The 18,504-nt window shown below is 39.3% G+C and overlaps 1 pseudogene; it reads left to right on the top strand.

The window, feature by feature from the left end:
* The window catches only part of LOC119526957, a 50,072-nt pseudogene extending 40,272 nt beyond the window's left edge, over positions 1-9,800 (top strand).
* The last annotated feature ends 8,704 nt before the right edge of the window (positions 9,801-18,504 follow it).

The raw sequence follows: 18,504 nt of genomic DNA on the forward strand, positions 1-18,504 counted from the left end.
TCACAGTTATAAATATTGTCCATAAAGTAAAGTATGTAGCCCTAAGAAAGAATTAACAGTAAAATACAATCTTTGTGGAGACATATAGAGACTTAAAATAGTAAAACAACAAAATCATCTTGAAAAATGGGGCAATATACAGTGCAAATTGATGTACTTAAATACTTACAAAAACAATAACTAAACCAGAGTTATTAAAATATTATTAAAGATTTGGTAGGAGGGCAGCAATTGATAAAACAACCTGGAGGGCCAGATAAAAATGACATTTCTTGGTCCCCAGCTCCAGAGATTCCAATTCATTGGGTCTGAGGTGGGGCCTGGGAAGCTGCATCTTTAACAATCCCCCCAGGTGATTCAGATGCACAGGCTATCCTTTTAGAGGAACTGCATTAGAGGTTAAGAAAGAATATTAGGTTGTGGGAGACATTTGACTGAGGCTTTAGATAGGATGCACTTGACAACTTGCTAATTTCGGGAACATTTTGCATCTGCTTCTTGTGCAGAAGTTTATGATCTCTAATATTACAAAGAATTTTTCCTCCATAAACACAGTCAATAGTGGCAGAATAGAACGGCCTTTCTGACAGATTAGATAGGTTTTCATCTTGGCCTTTAAGAAAATGCAACAAGCACACAGAAGACACGGTTTTAAAAATGTCATCCTAGTAAAAGATTCTGGGTATTAGCCCCTAGCTTTGCAAGCAACCATGAAAAAATTAACAAGCCACTGGGGCGTTATCAGCTATCAATAGCAGTTACTCTTCTGCATAAGGACAGGGAAAGAACAGTCCCTATTTTCCCAGAATAAGGACGGTCATCACTGTTTTGTATGAAGGCATTTTGCCATTAACCAAAAAAGGAGGTATTTTTGTGACCTATGAAATTATCCATCATCCGGAGTGAATCCTGGGCTTCCTTAACTTAAAAAAAGAAGTTCTAAAAGCAGCCTTTTCCTACCCAATCAGTTATGGACCTCTGCTTTTCTGTCCACTGGGGTTTTTAATTGGGGCCACGGACTTCTTTGGAAGACTGGTGAAGCCTCTGAACCCCTTCTCAGAATAATTTTTTAAATGCATAAATTAAATGCATAAGGTTGCAGAAGAAACAGATTATACTGAAATAGTTACTAATTTTTTAAACCACCCATTTGTGATATAGTGGTATATGTGCTCTTATACCTCAAACAACATGTACTAACTATTGTAATCTTCAAATAGTGACGAGTTTGAATGATAGTTCAAGATATCTGCAATAATTGTCAAGTGATATGAAAGTCTGACCTTTCAGTGGCAATCACAGGTCTCCTGAGACCATAGAGTGAGCTGGTCAAGTCTCTCTCATCATCTACAATCCTTATTTACGTGTATAGAGTTTTCTGAACACAGTAAACAAAATTAAATGTACCGCCCCCCAAAAAATATTGGATGCTATTTGTAATTTTTTTATTACACTGTTTTGACTCACTAAAACATCCTAAATGTTCTTAAGGATTGAGTTTATAATAAATTAATTTTATAAATCTGATACTAAGATAAAGTTATACTAATTAAAACACTATGTTATATATTAAAGTTCCTTGTAAAATGCTTATTTTTAAAAGTTTAAAACTGTTACTCTAAACCCAGGGAAGGAACAATGATATGGAAGTCTAGAAATTTCTAATCATGACTCCACTCCTAAAAGAGTTATCAAAGCAAGTCATTAAAAACTCTGCTAAATCAGGTTGCTAAAACTGCTTCTTCCTATTTAAACAGTTTTTGGAAGGAAAAACTAAACACATTTAAGTACCTTTGAAAAGCTTGATGTTCAAGACAAATGCATATATTATTGCAAATACAAGTTATTCTCTTACTCCCAACTCTGCCCTCGTGTGGGCAATCATTTCCCCCTTAGTATAGCCAGCCTCCCCACCCCTCTAGCCTTTGCCCTTCTGCCCTTGAAAAACACATCCCATACTCTCTTCTTCTTGAAGGCTGACCTCACCTCTCTTACCTTATTACAGTGACACCCTCATTGCTTAACTCTGTCTAAAGATACGATGAAGATTGCACTTGTCAAGCTACCACAACACAACTGCTATTTATTGGGTCTATTTATGTGCCAGTTACTGTATTCAACCCCTCTGATCTTCACAATAGCCCTAAGAGTTTACTACTTTTGTCTTTTCCACAACACATGTAGCGAAACTGAGGCACACAGAGGCTAAGTGAATTCCCAAAGTCTCATGGCCAGAAGCTAATATACAGCATTATACCCTTCCAGTTTGACTCCGGAGCTTCTGTTCTAATCACCCCATTATACCACGTGTACAAGCTAGTTTGTATGTTTTCATGATATTTGTCTATTTGATTATTGAGAGGAGAAGGGCCCCTCTTGTTTTCTGTGACTGATTCAGTTTCTCTGGTATTTGCCCCAGCTAATCCTCACAACAGCCCATTCTCTGGATGAGGAAATTGAGGCACAGAAAGGTTAAGTAACTTGCCCCAAGTCACATAGCTAGTAAACGATGGAACTGGATTCAAACCCAGGCAGTCTGGCTGCAAAGGCTGTCTATTTTATACTAACTCATATAATATTAATACTAATAACCTGGTAAGGGTTACAGGAATTCTGAAACAGACAAAATTCCCATTCCCCTTGAACTGGGGTTTCACAGGTTAGATGATAATAATCAATGTCTAATAGGAGTGAATAAGGATTAAACAAAATTAAAAATAAATGAATGTCCTTTAGCTTCCAGCCTGCCCCTCTATGTCTCCCTCAATATATAGCCCTGATAGATTAGCCCTAATAGCTCCTGGAAGGGGAAGTGATAGTGGCTGAATAACAACAATAAAAGCAGCAGAAATAGTAATGGGCCTGCTAACTGTTACCATGTGTGGTGTATTCACTATCTGAGGGCCTCCACATGGACAGCTTGCACGCATCATCTTTAATCTTCAAAACAAACCCATTTTACAGCTGAAGAAACTGAAGCCTAGAGAGAGGCAGTATAGTGTGCTAGAAGTCACATAATTAATAAATGGTCAAATCAACACCTGGAGAGGAAACATGTTTATTCTATGAGGTGCCTTTCTGATTTTTATGTAGAGGCCCAGGATGCATATTTAGAACATCAAGGAGTAGGTTAAATAAACTCTCTGCAAACATGCACTCCAAAATCCAGAGCCATTTAAATGCTTGGGGAGAGACTGGCTTCTTTTACTGCTTCATCAGAACCAGTTTTCCTTCCCATGGAATGGCTGGGCTGGGTCTGAGGCCTTGATCCCTCAGCTTCCTGATGCCCAGCCCTTTTTAGTGGTTTCAGACTGCCAGAATCTTCTCTTTCCCCAAATTCTTGATGTGAACTTGTATCATCCCTACAATGCATTTTATTCTCTTCACACGAACTACATCTGCCAGCATCTCAGTCTCAGACACTAGCACGTGTTTGTCTTTTAATCACTTGCTTTCTCATGCTTTCTCAGTGTGAACACACTGACCTCTAGTGTTCTGTTCTTTCAAGCATTAATAGACTAAGGCTAGTTGTGGGTAGATACTTAGATAAAAACTGCTTCAGAGTTCAGCTCCACAAATATTTGTTGTACACCTACCACGTGCTGATCCCTGGCAACGAAAATCTGCTTTGTTTTTATAAATTCTTCAAACAGTGTGGGTTATTTTGAATGTCCTTTGTTAGATATGCATCATTAAGACTAAAAGGCAGTAAGAGTGTGAAATGAATACTGGCTTGTAAGTCAGTCAAATCAAGATGAAGTGGAAAATCGGCACTATTTTGCTCATGGAGTTATAATAGTTCTTTCCAGAAGTGTTTGCCCTTACAAACCATTCTATGCAGAGGTTGTTTTCTAACAAAAAGAGTTTCCAAGATATAATTTCTAGAAGATATCAAATATTTAATGCCATTGATGACAGTTTTCATGAGAATGACCTGAATTTTTAAGATATTTTTGTTAGGGAATATTTCAAACACTTGTAGAAATAGAATGGCTTGTGATGCCTCCATGTGCTCATCACCCAGCTGTAACCATTATCAACATTCTGCCAATATAATTTCATGTATACTTCCCTCTTTCATCCCAAACCCTTTTATTTCAAGTGATATTTTAATCAGTTTAATGAATTGTCATACTGAGAACAAACTCATCATTTCTAGGCTCAAACCCTGCTTTAACAGTGTCCAATGCACTGAACTTTATTTGCACAAAAGGAGAAAAATGATGTTATAGCAGATGTAAGGGTAGCAACAGGAGCTATAAAGGTGACGTAAAATCTAGCCTTGAGCTAACTCTTGACTATTACGAAGGCAAACAAAACAAAACAAAACAAAACCAAAACCCATCATGAAAAGAAAGAGAGATGGAGGAAGAAGAATGGGAGGGAGAATGAAAAGAAAGAAAAGAAAAAGAACAATAAAGTCTTAGAGCCGCATCCACCAAAAAGCTTTTCTAATCGTTGGTACTAACCACCCTTTCCTCAGCTTGCTTTTCACTACTTCGTTATTATTTCATTCTGCCTCATATTAAATAAAATCCCTCAAATACCTATTATCCCCAGTAGTTGCAGGCTTGTTGAGGGCTACTTTTGCCTTCTCTGCTCTGCATAATCCCCAGAGCCTCCTGAAAAGTCTCCCTGCTTCTATTCTTAGCACTTACTATTTCTCACTGTGATCTGGTTAAAAACAGACTTGGGTCACATCACTCCTCTATTCAAAACCTACGAAGGCTTCCAGTGTCACTCGGAGTAAAGCTGAGGTCCTTCCCTGACTAGGGAGCTCTGCACAGACTGTTTCCCCTGCCATGAATAATACTCTTCTGTCAAATATCCTCTTGGCTAATTCCCTCACAATTTTTCAAGATTTCGTTCAAATATTACCTTTCGCCACCCTTCTTTAGCACTTCCTATCCATTTACTCTATTCTTCTCCAAAGCAAATATCACCCAGTGATTCTGTCTGCACCGTTAGAATGTAAGCTCCATGCCTAGAACAGGTTTTCAGTGCCTAGTTTAGTGTGGGCTCACAGTGAACACTCCAGAAGTGTCTGTGGGGTGACTAGTGGATGAATTGTGCTTCAGGCAGTGTGTTGTATAGAGTAGGCCACACTTGATGTTTGTTGAACGAACCAATAATGAATTCCAACCCAAACTTGTTTCGGACAACTAAACTTCCTGAGAAAGCAAAGGGGAAATAACCCAAAATGTTAGGCCCAATTGAAACTAAATTTTAGTAAGTAACAGCAAAGTAGCTCTACCAACTCGAAAAGTTACGTGTCTCTGATCATAAAAAACTTGCAACTGACACCCCTTTTATCCAGCGTATAGGTATATGAGTAATAAAATAAAGACATGCATGAAAAAAAAAATAGGTTGGGAACATGGGAAAAAATACCTGTATGTAAACTATGGATAATAGTTAATAGAACTACTTTAATAATCTTTCATCAGTTGTAACAAATATAACTACTCTTAAAAAAATAGAAGAATCGCAAAAAAAAAGTGCTATCATCAATTGTAACAAATTTTCCTCACCAATGAAAGCCTTGGTGGTAGGGAATCCTATATTTTATGCATGACTGTTCTGTAAACCCACAACTACTCTAATAAAAAAAAATTAACTAAAAAAAGTTACATGTGAATCCGCAAGAATGTGTTCTAAGAAATCAAGTGAAATGTTCTGCCAAACAAGGCAAGCTATTTCACTACTCACTTCTGATCCTGACAATTGCATTCTGACATTTTCCTTAAATATCTGGCTCTGGCACAAGTTCTTTGAAAAGAGAAGTTAGACGCCCCCACCTACTGCAAAACTGGAATATACTAAATTGGGTGTTTCAAAGCAGGCTTCTCCCTGACTAGATGTTTTCAGTTTAATTGTTTCCGTGTTAAGTAGCAACATACACAGTGCACACAAAAAAAGAAAAGTCTTCATCTTGGTCACCCTGCAGCGATTTCCTTGGGATCAAAATAATACGTGCAGAAACACTAAAGGACAAGTACAGAGGCCCTTTTTAAGTGGGTGGTCAATATCACTTTAATTCTTCATTGTAATCCTCACAAACCTAAAGCCCTGTGAACTATTAAATTACTATGGGGATTTCCTCTGGGCTCTTTGCCCCAGCTGGTCTCAGGATGTTCCCAGCAGCAGGCAGCTTGGGTAATGTTCCCCAAACACCTGTCACCTGCTTCAGACAATAATCTAAATAGAATGTGAATACAAAAGGCCCATTATCAGTTATGCGATGACCAGTTTGGCTCTGGCTGTGTGTCTGTGTGGCCTCATTTAGAATGTGTTGAACACTGCCTTAGCAGACACATCAAAACACATGAGGCAAGAAAGGGCATGAAGAGATGCTTCGAACTCAGTGCTTCCAGGTTCAGTCAAATGGGTCTTGGCGTAGAAAGGTGATCATTTGTTATGGAGATGTTTGTGGGATGCTAAAGGCAGGGGATCCAGGTGAAGCCAGTGTTGGCTGAGCTCTGAAGTTGCATGTGTGTGTGTATGCATTTAGTGAGTAGTTCTTTCACCTCTAATGTCGCACCAAGTGACATTTGACTCTTGGTATGAGATACTTGGCTTCTTCCCATCCGTACCATTTTTACTTAATGCCCAGCATATCTAGGGTGGCTGCTGTACTGGGTTGCACAGGACTGAAGGAATGTGGGATTTGCAGTGCAAAAACTGAAAATCTCAGGAAAACCAAGACAAACCCGTCAGTCTCTGTCCTAAGTATGCTCAATATATGATTGCATGGACTCTATTTGCAATTTGTATGTACAAAACTGACTAGTGATTCCAAGAGGGACTGAAACAAATATTAAGGATATTAAGAAAGCAAGACTTCAGGAGGGATAGACATGAATCCGGTAGCGTATCAAAGGGTGGGGGTGGCAGCAGAGATCTCCGCCCATGCAGGCAAAAATGGGGTGCAATGTTGGTATAGAATTTTAAACATAACAATAAAACTGACTAAAAGTAAGTCTGCATTTAACTATAACGCTGCATCAACAAATTCTGAATAAAGCCAGTGATAAATTACTCCTCCCTGCTGGGCAGATAGCTTCCACTGTCTGCTCCCCCTGGAATGTCACTGTAGGGAGCAGAGAAGTGCTCCCTTGTCTCCTTGTCTGGAAATGTCTTTTTTTTTTTTTTTTTTTTTTTTTAATTGAGGACTTACTTTGGTTATGCTGTGTCATTTACATGCTTTTCTCATTTAACTCTCTCACCAATTTACAAGGAAGGTATTATCATTTATTCATTTTGTAGACGAAGTACTGGGAATTAAAGAAGTCTCTTAATTAAGGTCACACAGATAGAAAGTGGACAAACTGACTCTCAGGCCTGTTTGAGGCCCAAGATAAAGTCTTAACCCCAGTCCTATGCTGCCTTTGCATCTAGCACCTACATGAAAACTGAGAGCCGACTACGTAAAGCCACACACCCACGTGCTGGGCAAGAGGGTGGCCCTGGTGATGCAGACATAACAGTTGCTTGACAAATATTTGCTCCATAAGTTAATGAAGAATACCCTGAGGAAACCTCTGGTGGCTTAATAGAGCCACCAGTTTCCAGAGAGCTTCATGCTGAAGCAAGGCAGGATCCCTTTCACTGTTCCATCAGTTGGGGGCTCCCTTCAGAGTCCTGAAGATTTAGAAAATGGAGGACTGACCAGATTACTGGTTCTGACCCTCTTCCTTGGAGGAGATGCTTTCTCCAGTGGAGGCCCAGTGTTACGAAAGAGCAGGACGAGGACACACTAATGTCTAGACAAGATTCTTCTTTCTATGGCTAGCTCACTCCAGCTTTTGAGCTACACAGAATGGCTGCCCCAGAACCGAGAGCTTCTGAAGGCCTGAAGTGGGCAACCATGCCATCGTTAAGGGGTTCCCCAAGAGGTCTCCTTCCTTCAACTCCTACTTGATATGCAACAATAAATGAATGGATGAGGCTGCTGTTTCCTGCTTTTCCTTTGAACAATCTAAGTTGAGGGCTTTTCCATGATTTTTAGGGGTGGGCTCTAAACTAGAGATTGCACACTGATGTTCTGTGGTCTATATCTGGTTAGAAGACATGTTTGGTTTGACCTGCAGTATTTCAAAATATTTTTAGTTAACACCACACCCTATCATTTACTCAACTCACTTCACTCATTTATGTTACCTATCTGCTCCCTAGATACATTAGCATCTGTAACCCTTGTTCTCTAGACTTGAGCTGTCCAATACGGTAGCCACTAATCACATATGGGTATTTAAATTTACATTTAAATTAATTAAAATTAAATACAATTTAAAATGTAGCTCCTCATTCACACTAGCCACAATTCAAGTGCTCTTTAGCCACACATGGTTAGTGGCTACCATATTGCACAGAACATTTCCATCATCACAGGAGGTCTACTGGACAGGACTGCCCCAGACATTGTTTCAGAATCATGTCTGCCACTTAGTGTGAAATTCTCCCTACCCCTACACCACTTATCATCCACCCAACAGATTTCACAAGCAGAAGATCCTGTTATAGCAAGAAGAAAAGGAGGACAAGTGGGAGGAAGAGAAAGGTAACCATAATATAGACCACTTACTCTGTGTCAAGCACTGTGGTAAAGACTTTCCATGAATTGTTTCATTGGATTCTTTCAATAGCCCTATGAGGGGAGATTACAACTCATTCCTGCTCCAAAGATGAAGAAACAGAAATTTAAAAGTTAATTGTAGGGTCTCCTGAACTCTATGTTCCTTCTCGGCTGTGCCACTCTGCTGGAGCTCGCAGGTGGATTCACTCTGCAACTTCTGGGTGAAGCTGCAGTCTCTGGCTGTCACCCTAGATAGCGAGATGGCCAGGCCACAGCTAGCAATGAGTGGAGAAGAAACTAAGTTTGACGATTACCCAATGAGAATTTTACATGACCTGCATTCAGAAGTCCAGACTCTAAAGTGGATGAACAAGAATTAATTAACCCTAACCCAGAGTTGGCTAAATATGAAAATCTTCAAACACCTTTTTTTTGAAGGATGATGTTTCTGATCCTGCTGTTCCAAGCAGTTCAGTTTCTGATACACCTCCACGAAGTCCACAACTTTCTGATTTTGGACTTGAGCATTACATGATACCCCAGGTTCTACAAAACCATCCACAGGCAGTGAAAAACCATCAGGAAGAGCCATAAATCTTAACTCCAGCTGCCAAGCAATCAGCAATTAAAGTACTAAAAACTCCAAAATGTGCACTAAAGATAGATGATTTTGAGTGTATAACTCCAAATTAGAATACTTCGTTATCTCTGAATATAATATATATTTAAATGAAAATTATACAATGGGGCTTAAAAATGTGAAGAATAATAAAAGTGAGGAAGCCAATCATCATTTCTTTGCCACTTGTGGCTCCATAATCCAGCAGCTGAGAAAAAATGATGCCAAGTATATAAATTTACCCTTGGCACTTACATTCATTCTGCACTCCTGGTTTGAAAATTCCTCCTACAAAGAACAGCACAGCTTTGTTATCCACAAATTATATTGTCAAAAACAAATAGTTCATCAAATGATTTGGAAATGAAAGATTGTACTTCATTAGTTTTAAATTCAGAGGAGTGCTTTAAAAATCTTGTGGACCACTCTTCTCCTAAAGTTGCTTCTTATGATATTCTGCTCAGAACACTTGTACCTCCAGAAGTAACTACAATTCCAGAAGATATTATCCAGATTTTGTCAAAACACAATTCAAATCTAGCTACTCCAGTAGCAGTGAAAGCAGTGCCACCCAGCAAAGTGGCACTGCTTTCTAACGAAATATGAAGGACAGAACATTCAAGGTGTTTGCAACAAAGAAAACTGATAAAACTTTATTGCAGGCGGGGCAAGATGGCAGACTGGTGAGCTGTATGTTTTAGTTACTCCTCCAGGAAAGTAGGTAAAAAGCCAGGAACTGCGTGGACTGGACACCACAGAGCAATCTGTCTTTGGGCATACTTCATACAACACTCATGAAAAAGTGGAACTGCTGAGATCAGCGAAATCTGTAAGTTTTTGCGGCCAGGGGACCCGCGCCCCTCCCTGCCAGGCTCAGTCCCGGGGGAGGAGGGGCTGTCAGCTCCAGGAAGGAGAAGGGAGAATTGCAGTGGCTGCTCTCATCGGAAACTCATTCTACTGATTCAAACTCCAACCATAGATAGACTGAGGCCAGACACCAGAGACTCTGAGAGCAGCCAGCCCAGCAGAGAGGAGACGGGCATAGAAGGAAAACAACACGAGAAGCTCCAAAGTAAAAGCAGAGGATTTTTGGAGTTCTGTTGAACACAGAAAGGGGAAGGGCGGAGATCAGGCCTTGAGGCGCATATGCAAATCCCGAAGCAAGGCTGATCTCTCTGCCCAGGGCACCTTTCCTTAATGGCCCTGGTTGCTTTGTCTATTAGCATTTCAATAACCCATTAGATCTCTTAGGAGGGCCGTTTTTTTTTTTTTTTTTTTTTTTTTTTTTAAATCCTTTTTGCTTTTTCTAAAACAATTACTCTAAGAAGCTCAATACAGAAAGCTTCAAAGAATTGAAATTTGGGCACGTCAAGTCAAGAGCAGAAATAAGAGAGCTCTGAGACAAAAGGCAATAATCCAGTGGCTGAGAAAATTCACTAAACAACACAACTTCCCAAGAAAAGGGGGGTGTCCGCTCACAGCCACCATCCTGGTGGACAGGAAACACTCCTGCCCATCGCCAGCCCCATAGCCCAGAGCTGCCCCAGACAACCCAGTGTGACGGAAGTGCTTCAAATAACAGGCACACACCACAAAACTGGGCGTGGACATTAGCCTTTCCTGCAACCTCAGCTGAATGTCCCAGAGCTGGGAAGGGGGAGCAGTGTGAATTAACAGAGCCCCATTCAGCCATCATTTGAGCAGACTGGGAGCCTCCCAACACAGCCCAGCAGCCCAGAACTGCCCTGGGGGGACGGCACTCACCTGTGACATAGCACAGTCATCCCCCAACAGAGGACCCGGGGTGCACAGCCTGGAAGAGGGGCCCACTTGCAAGTCCCAGGAGCCATACGCCAATACCAAAGACTTGTGGGTCAGTGGCAGAGACAAACTGTGGCAGGACTGAACTGAAGGATTAGACTATTGCAGTAGCTTTAAAACTCTAGGATCATCAGGGAGATTTGATTGTTAGGGCCACCCCCCCTCCCCGACTGCCCAGAAACACGCCCCACATACAGGGCAGGCAACACCAACTACACACGCAAGCCTGGGACACCAATTGGGCCCCACAAGACTCACTCCCCCACTCACCAAAAAGGCTAAGCAGGGGAGATCTGGCTTGTGGAGAACAGGTGGCTCGTGGACGCCACCTGCTGGTTAGTTAGAGAAAGTGTACTCCACGAAGCTGTAGATCTGATAAACTAGAGATAAGGACTTCAACTGGTCTACAAACCCTAAAAGAACCCTATCAAGGACAGCAAATGCCACGAGGCCAAAAACAACAGAAAATTATAAAGCATATGAAAAAACCAGACGATATGGATAACCCAAGCCCAAGCACCCAAATCAAAAGACCAGAAGAGACACGCCTAGAGCAGCTACTCAAAGAACTAAAGATGAACAATGAGACCCTAGTACGGGATATGAAGGAAATCAAGAAGACCCTAGAAGAGCATAAAGAAGACATTGCAAGACTAAATAAAAAAATGGATGATCTTATGGAAATTAAAGAAACTGTTGACCAAATTAAAAAGATTCTGGACACTCATAGTACAAGACTAGAGGAAGTTGAACAACGAATCAGTGACCTGGAAGATGACAGAATGGAAAATGAAAGCATAAAAGAAAGAATGGGGAAAAAAATTGAAAAACTCGAAATGGACCTCAGGGATATGATAGATAATATGAAGCGTCCGAATATAAGACTCATTGGTGTCCCAGAAGGGGAAGAAAAGGGTAAAGGTCTAGGAAGAGTATTCAAAGAAATTGTTGGGGAAAACTTCCCAAATCTTCTAAACAACATAAATACACAAATCATAAATGCTCAGCGAACTCCAAATAGAATAAATCCAAAAAAAACCCACTCCGAGACATATACTGATCACACTGTCAAACATAGAAGAGAAGGAGCAAGTTCTGAAAGCAGCAAGAGAAAAGCAATTCACCACATACAAAGGAAACAGCATAAGACTAAGTAGTGACTACTCAGCAGCCACCATGGAGGCGAGAAGGCAATGGCACGATATATTTAAAATTCTGAGAGAGAGGAATTTCCAGCCAAGAATACTTTATCCAGCAAAGCTCTCCTTCAAATTTGAGGGAGAGCTTAAATTTTTCACAGACAAAGAAATGCTGAGAGAATTTGCTAACAAGAGACCTGCCCTACTGGAGATACTAAAGGGAGCCCTACAGACAGAGAAACAAAGACAGGACAGAGAGACTTGGAGAAAGGTTCAGTACTAAAGAGATTCGGTATGGGTACAATAAAGGATATTAATAGAGAGAGGGAAAAATATGGCAAACATAACCCAAAGGATAAGATGGCCGATTCAAGAAATGCCTTCACGGTTTTAACGTTGAATGTAAATGGATTAAACTCCCCAATTAAAAGATATAGATTCGCAGAATGGATCAAAAAAAATGAACCATCAATATGTTGCATACAAGAGACTCATCTTAGACACAGGGACACAAAGAAATTGAAAGTGAAAGGATGGAAAAAAATATTTCATGCAAGCTACAGCCAAAAGAAAGCAGGTGTAGCAATATTAATCTCAGATAAAATAGACTTCAAATGCAGGGATGTTTTGAGAGACAAAGAAGGCCACTACATACTAATAAAAGGGGCAATTCAGCAAGAAGAAATAACAATCGTAAATGTCTATGCACCCAATCAAGGTGCCACAAAATACATGAGAGAAACATTGGCAAAACTAAAGGAAGCAATTGATGTTTCCACAATAATTGTGGGAGACTTCAACACATCACTCTCTCCTATAGATAGATCAACCAGACAGAAGACCAATAAGGAAATTGAAAACCTAAACAATCTGATAAATGAATTAGATTTAACAGACATCTACAGGACATTACATCCCAAATCACCAGGATACACATACTTTTATAGTGCTCACGGAACTTTCTCCAGAATAGATCATATGCTGGGACATAAAACAAGCCTCAATAAATTTAAAAAGATTGAAATTATTCAAAGCACATTCTCTGACCACAATGGAATACAATTAGAAGTCAATAACCATCAGAGACTTAGAAAATTCACAAATACCTGGAGGTTAAACAACACACTCCTAAACAATCAGTGGGTTAAAGAAGAAATAGCAAGAGAAATTGCTAAATATATAGAGACGAATGAAAATGAGAACACAACATACCAAAACCTATGGGATGCAGCAAAAGCAGTGCTAAGGGGGAAATTTATAGCACTAAACGCATATATTAAAAAGGAAGAAAGAGCCAAAATCAAAGAACTAATGGATCAACTGAAGAAGCTAGAAAATGAACAGCAAACCAATCCTAAACCAAGTAGAAGAAAAGAAATAACAAGGATTAAAGCAGAAATAAATGACATAGAGAACAAAAAAACAATAGAAAGGATAAATATCACCAAAAGTTAGTTCTTTGAGAAGATCAACAAGATTGACAAGCCCCTAGCTAGACTGACAAAATCAAAAAGAGAGAAGACCCATATAAACAAAATAATGAATGAAAAAGGTGACATAACTGCAGATCCTGAAGAAATTAAAAAAATTATAAGAGGATATTATGAACAACTGTATGGCAACAAACTGGATAATGTAGAAGAAATGGACAATTTCCTGGAAACATATGAACAACCTAGACTGACCAGAGAAGAAATAGAAGACCTCAACCAACCCATCACAAGCAAAGAGATCCAATCAGTCATCAAAAATCTTCCCACAAATAAATGCCCAGGGCCAGATGGCTTCACAGGGGAATTCTACCAAACTTTCCAGAAAGAACTGACACCAATCTTACTCAAACTCTTTCAAAACATTGAAAAAAATGGAACACTACCTAACTCATTTTATGAAGCTAACATCAATCTAATACCAAAACCAGGCAAAGATGCTACAAAAAAGGAAAACTACCGGCCAATCTCCCTAATGAATATAGATGCAAAAATCCTCAACAAAATACTTGCAAATCGAATCCAAAGACACATTAAAAAAATCATACACCATGACCAAGTGGGGTTCATTCCAGGCATGCAAGGATGGTTCAACATAAGAAAAACAATCAATGTATTACAACACATTAAAAACTCGAAAGGGAAAAATCAATTGATCATCTCAATAGATGCTGAAAAAGCATTTGACAAAACCCAACATCCCTTTTTGATAAAAACACTTCAAAAGGTAGGAATTGAAGGAAACTTCCTCAACATGATAAAGAGCATATATGAAAAACCCACAGCCAGCATAGTACTCAATGGTGAGAGACTGAAAGCCTTCCCTCTAAGATCAGGAACAAGACAAGGATGCCCGCTGTCACCACTGTTATTCAACATTGTGCTGGAAGTGCTAGCCAGGGCAATCCGGCAAGACAAAGAAATAAAAGGCATCCAAATTGGAAAAGAAGAAGTAAAACTGTCATTGTTTGCAGATGATATGATCTTATATCTAGAAAACCCTGAGAAATCAACGATACACCTACTAGAGCTAATAAACAAATTTAGCAAAGTAGCGGGATACAAGATTAATGCACATAAGTCAGTAATGTTTCTATATGCTAGAAATGAACAAACTGAAGAGACACTCAAGAAAAAGATACCATTTTCAATAGCAACTAAAAAAATCAAGTATCTAGGAATCAACTTAACCAAAGATGTAAAAGACCTATACAAAGAAAACTACATAACTCTACTAAAAGAAATAGAAGGGGACCTTAAAAGATGGAAAAATATTCCATGTTCATGGATAGGAAGGCTAAATGTCATTAAGATGTCAATTCTACCCAAACTCATCTACAGATTCAATGCAATCCCAATCAAAATTCCAACAACCTACTTTGCAGACTTGGAAAAGCTAGTTATCAAATTTATTTGGAAAGGGAAGATGCCTCGAATTGCTAAAGACACTCTAAAAAAGAAAAACGAAGTGGGAGGACTTACACTCCCTGACTTTGAAGCTTATTATAAAGCCACAGTTGCCAAGACAGCATGGTACTGGCACAAAGATAGACATATAGATCAATGGAATCGAATTGAGAATTCAGAGATAGACCCTCAGATCTATGGCCGACTGATCTTTGATAAGGCCCCCAAAGTCACCGAACTGAGCCATAATGGTCTTTTCAACAAATGGGGCTGGGAGAGTTGGATATCCATATCCAAAAGAATGAAAGAGGACCCCTACCTCACCCCCTACACAAAAATTAACTCAAAATGGACCAAAGATCTCAATATAAAAGAAAGTACCATAAAACTCCTAGAAGATAATGTAGGAAAACATCTTCAAGACCTTGTATTAGGAGGCCACTTCCTAGACTTTACACCCAAAGCACAAGCAACAAAAGAGAAAATAGATAAATGGGAACTCCTCAAGCTTAGAAGTTTCTGCACCTCAAAGGAATTTCTCAAAAAGGTAAAGAGGCAGCCAACTCAATGGGAAAAAATTTTTGGAAACCATGTATCTGACAAAAGACTGATATCTTGCATATACAAAGAAATCCTACAACTCAATGACAATAGTACAGACAGCCCAATTATAAAATGGGCAAAAGATATGAAAAGACAGTTCTCTGAAGAGGAAATACAAATGACCAAGAAACACATGAAAAAATGTTCAGCTTCACTAGCTATTAGAGAGATGCAAATTAAGACCACAATGAGATACCATCTAACACCGGTTAGAATGGCTGCCATTAAACAAACAGGAAACTACAAATGCTGGAGGGGATGTGGAGAAATTGGAACTCTTATTCATTGTTGGTGGGACTGTATAATGGTTCAGCCACTCTGGAAGTCAGTCTGGCAGTTCCTTAGAAAACTAGATATAGAGCTACCATTCGATCCAGCGATTGCACTCCTCGGTATATACCCGGAAGATCGGAAAGCAGTGACACGAACAGATATCTGCACGCCAATGTTCATAGCAGCATTATTCACAATTGCCAAGAGATGGAAACAACCCAAATGTCCTTCAACAGATGAGTGGATAAATAAAATGTGGTATATACACACGATGGAATACTACGCGGCAGTAAGAAGGAACGATCTGGTGAAACATATGACAACATGGATGAACCTTGAAGACATAATGCTGAGCGAAATAAGCCAGGCACAAAAAGAGAAATATTATATGCTACCACTAATGTGAACTTTGAAAAATGTAAAACAAATGGTTTATAATGTAGAATGTAGGGGAACTAGCAGTAGAGAGCAATTAAGGAAGGGGGAACAATAATCCAGGAAGAACAGATAAGCTATTTAACGTTCTGGGGATGCCCAGAAATGACTATGGTCTGTTAATTTCTGATGGTTGTAGTAGGAACAAGTTCACTGAAATGTTGCTATATTATGTAACTTTCTTGGGGTAAAGTAGGAACATGTTGGAAGTTAAGCAGTTATCTTAGGTTAGTTGTCTTTTTCTTACTCCCTTGCTATGGTCTCTTTGAAATGCTCTTTTATTGTATGTTTGTTTTCTTTTTAACTTTTTTTTTCATACAGGTGATTTGAAAAAAGAAGGGAAAGTTAAAAAAAAAAAAAAAAAAAAAAAAAAAGAAAAAATACAAACAAGGGGAAAAAAAAAAAAAAAAAAAAGATGTAGTGCCCCCTTGAGGAGCCTGTGGAGAATGCAGGGGTATTCGCCTACCCCACCTCCATGGTTGCTAACATGACCACAGACATAGGGGACTGGTGGTTTGATGGGTTGAGCCCTCTACCATAAGTTTTACCCTTGGGAAGACGGTTGCTGCAAAGGAGAGGCTAGGCCTCCCTGTATTTGTGCCTAAGAGTCTCCTCCTGAATGCCTCTTTGTTGCTCAGATGTGGCCCTCTCTCTCTGGCTAAGCCAACTTGAAAGGTGAAATCACTGCCCTCCCCCCTACGTGGGATCAGACACCCAGGGAAGTGAATCTCCCTGGCAACGTGGAATATGACTCCCAGGGAGGAATGTAGACCTGGCACCGTGGGACGGAGAACATCTTCTTGACCAAAAGGGGGTTGTGAAAGGAAATGAAATAAGCTTCAGTGGCAGAGAGATTCCAAAAGGAGCCGAGAGGTCACTCTGGTGGGCACTCTTATGCACACTTTAGACAACCCTTTTTAGGTTCTAAAGAATTGGGGTAGCTGGTGGTGGATACCTGAAACTATCAAACTACAACCCAGAACCCATGAATCTCGAAGACAGTTGTATAAAAATGTAGCTTATGAGGGGTGACAATGGGATTGGGAAAGCCATAAGGACCAAACACCACTTTGTCTAGTTTATGGATGGATGTGTAGAAAAGTAGGGGAAGGAAACAAACAGACAAAGGTACCCAGTGTTCTTTTTTACTTCAATTGCTCTTTTTCACTCTAATTATTATTCTTGTTATTTTTGTGTGTGTGCTAATGAAGGTGTCAGGGATTGATTTAGGTGATGAATGTACAACTATGTAATGGTACTGTAAACAATCGAAAGTACAATTTGTTTTGTATGACTGCGTGGTATGTGAATATATCTCAATAAAATGATGATTTAAAAAAAAAAAAAAACAAAAAAAAAAAAAAAAAAAAAAAAAACTTTATTGCATGTTTCATTCTCTGCAATCAGCTTCTTTAAGCAGATGGCTGCCAGCATCTCCCAAGTCCATCACCACTGTGATCATCTAACAGACTGAGCCTCATTCCCTCTGGTTCCAAATTCAGAAATCTCAGGGAAGAGTTCTGATTGACACATCTTGGGCTTGATGTCCTTCCCTGGACACTCGACTGTGGCCAGAGGAGGCAGAATACTATATACCTTTAATGCTACCTGATAGCTTCAAATTGTCCTTTTAGATGAAGCCTAAAAATTTTTCTGATTTAAGTATAATTGAAAAATTATTTTTTCTAATTATAAGTTCATGAAAATGCTGTTAGAGAACTTTTTGAATTACAACCAATAGGAAAATAATGGCCTGGCTTCATGTGGAAACCAGCTGAAATTTGAGAATAAACAATTGACAAGTATGACAAGATGCTTCAAAGGCTCAAGACAGGCTTTGGGAAATTTGGTACAGTAAAGATTACCCTCGTTTATGACTGTTTCTCAAAAGCCAAATGAGAAGTGATAACCAGTCATATTTATGCTCATAATTTTATCAGAAAATTGTCACCAGAACAAATTAACCACTTGATTTATTCTTTGTTCTAGGAGTGGGTAGTTATAATTCAATTTTTGTTAAATAAGAGGTTAAAGAAGTTATTTTCAAGATACTTAGTTTACTTTTCAAGGTAAAGCTCTAGTCAACCTATGTATGTTAATGATTCCCAAAATTTAAATCAACCTTTCTTTCACTCTTTACCA

The sequence above is a fragment of the Choloepus didactylus genome, chromosome 1 (assembly GCF_015220235.1).
Source record: "Choloepus didactylus isolate mChoDid1 chromosome 1, mChoDid1.pri, whole genome shotgun sequence".
NCBI classification, from domain to species: Eukaryota; Metazoa; Chordata; class Mammalia; order Pilosa; family Megalonychidae; genus Choloepus; species Choloepus didactylus.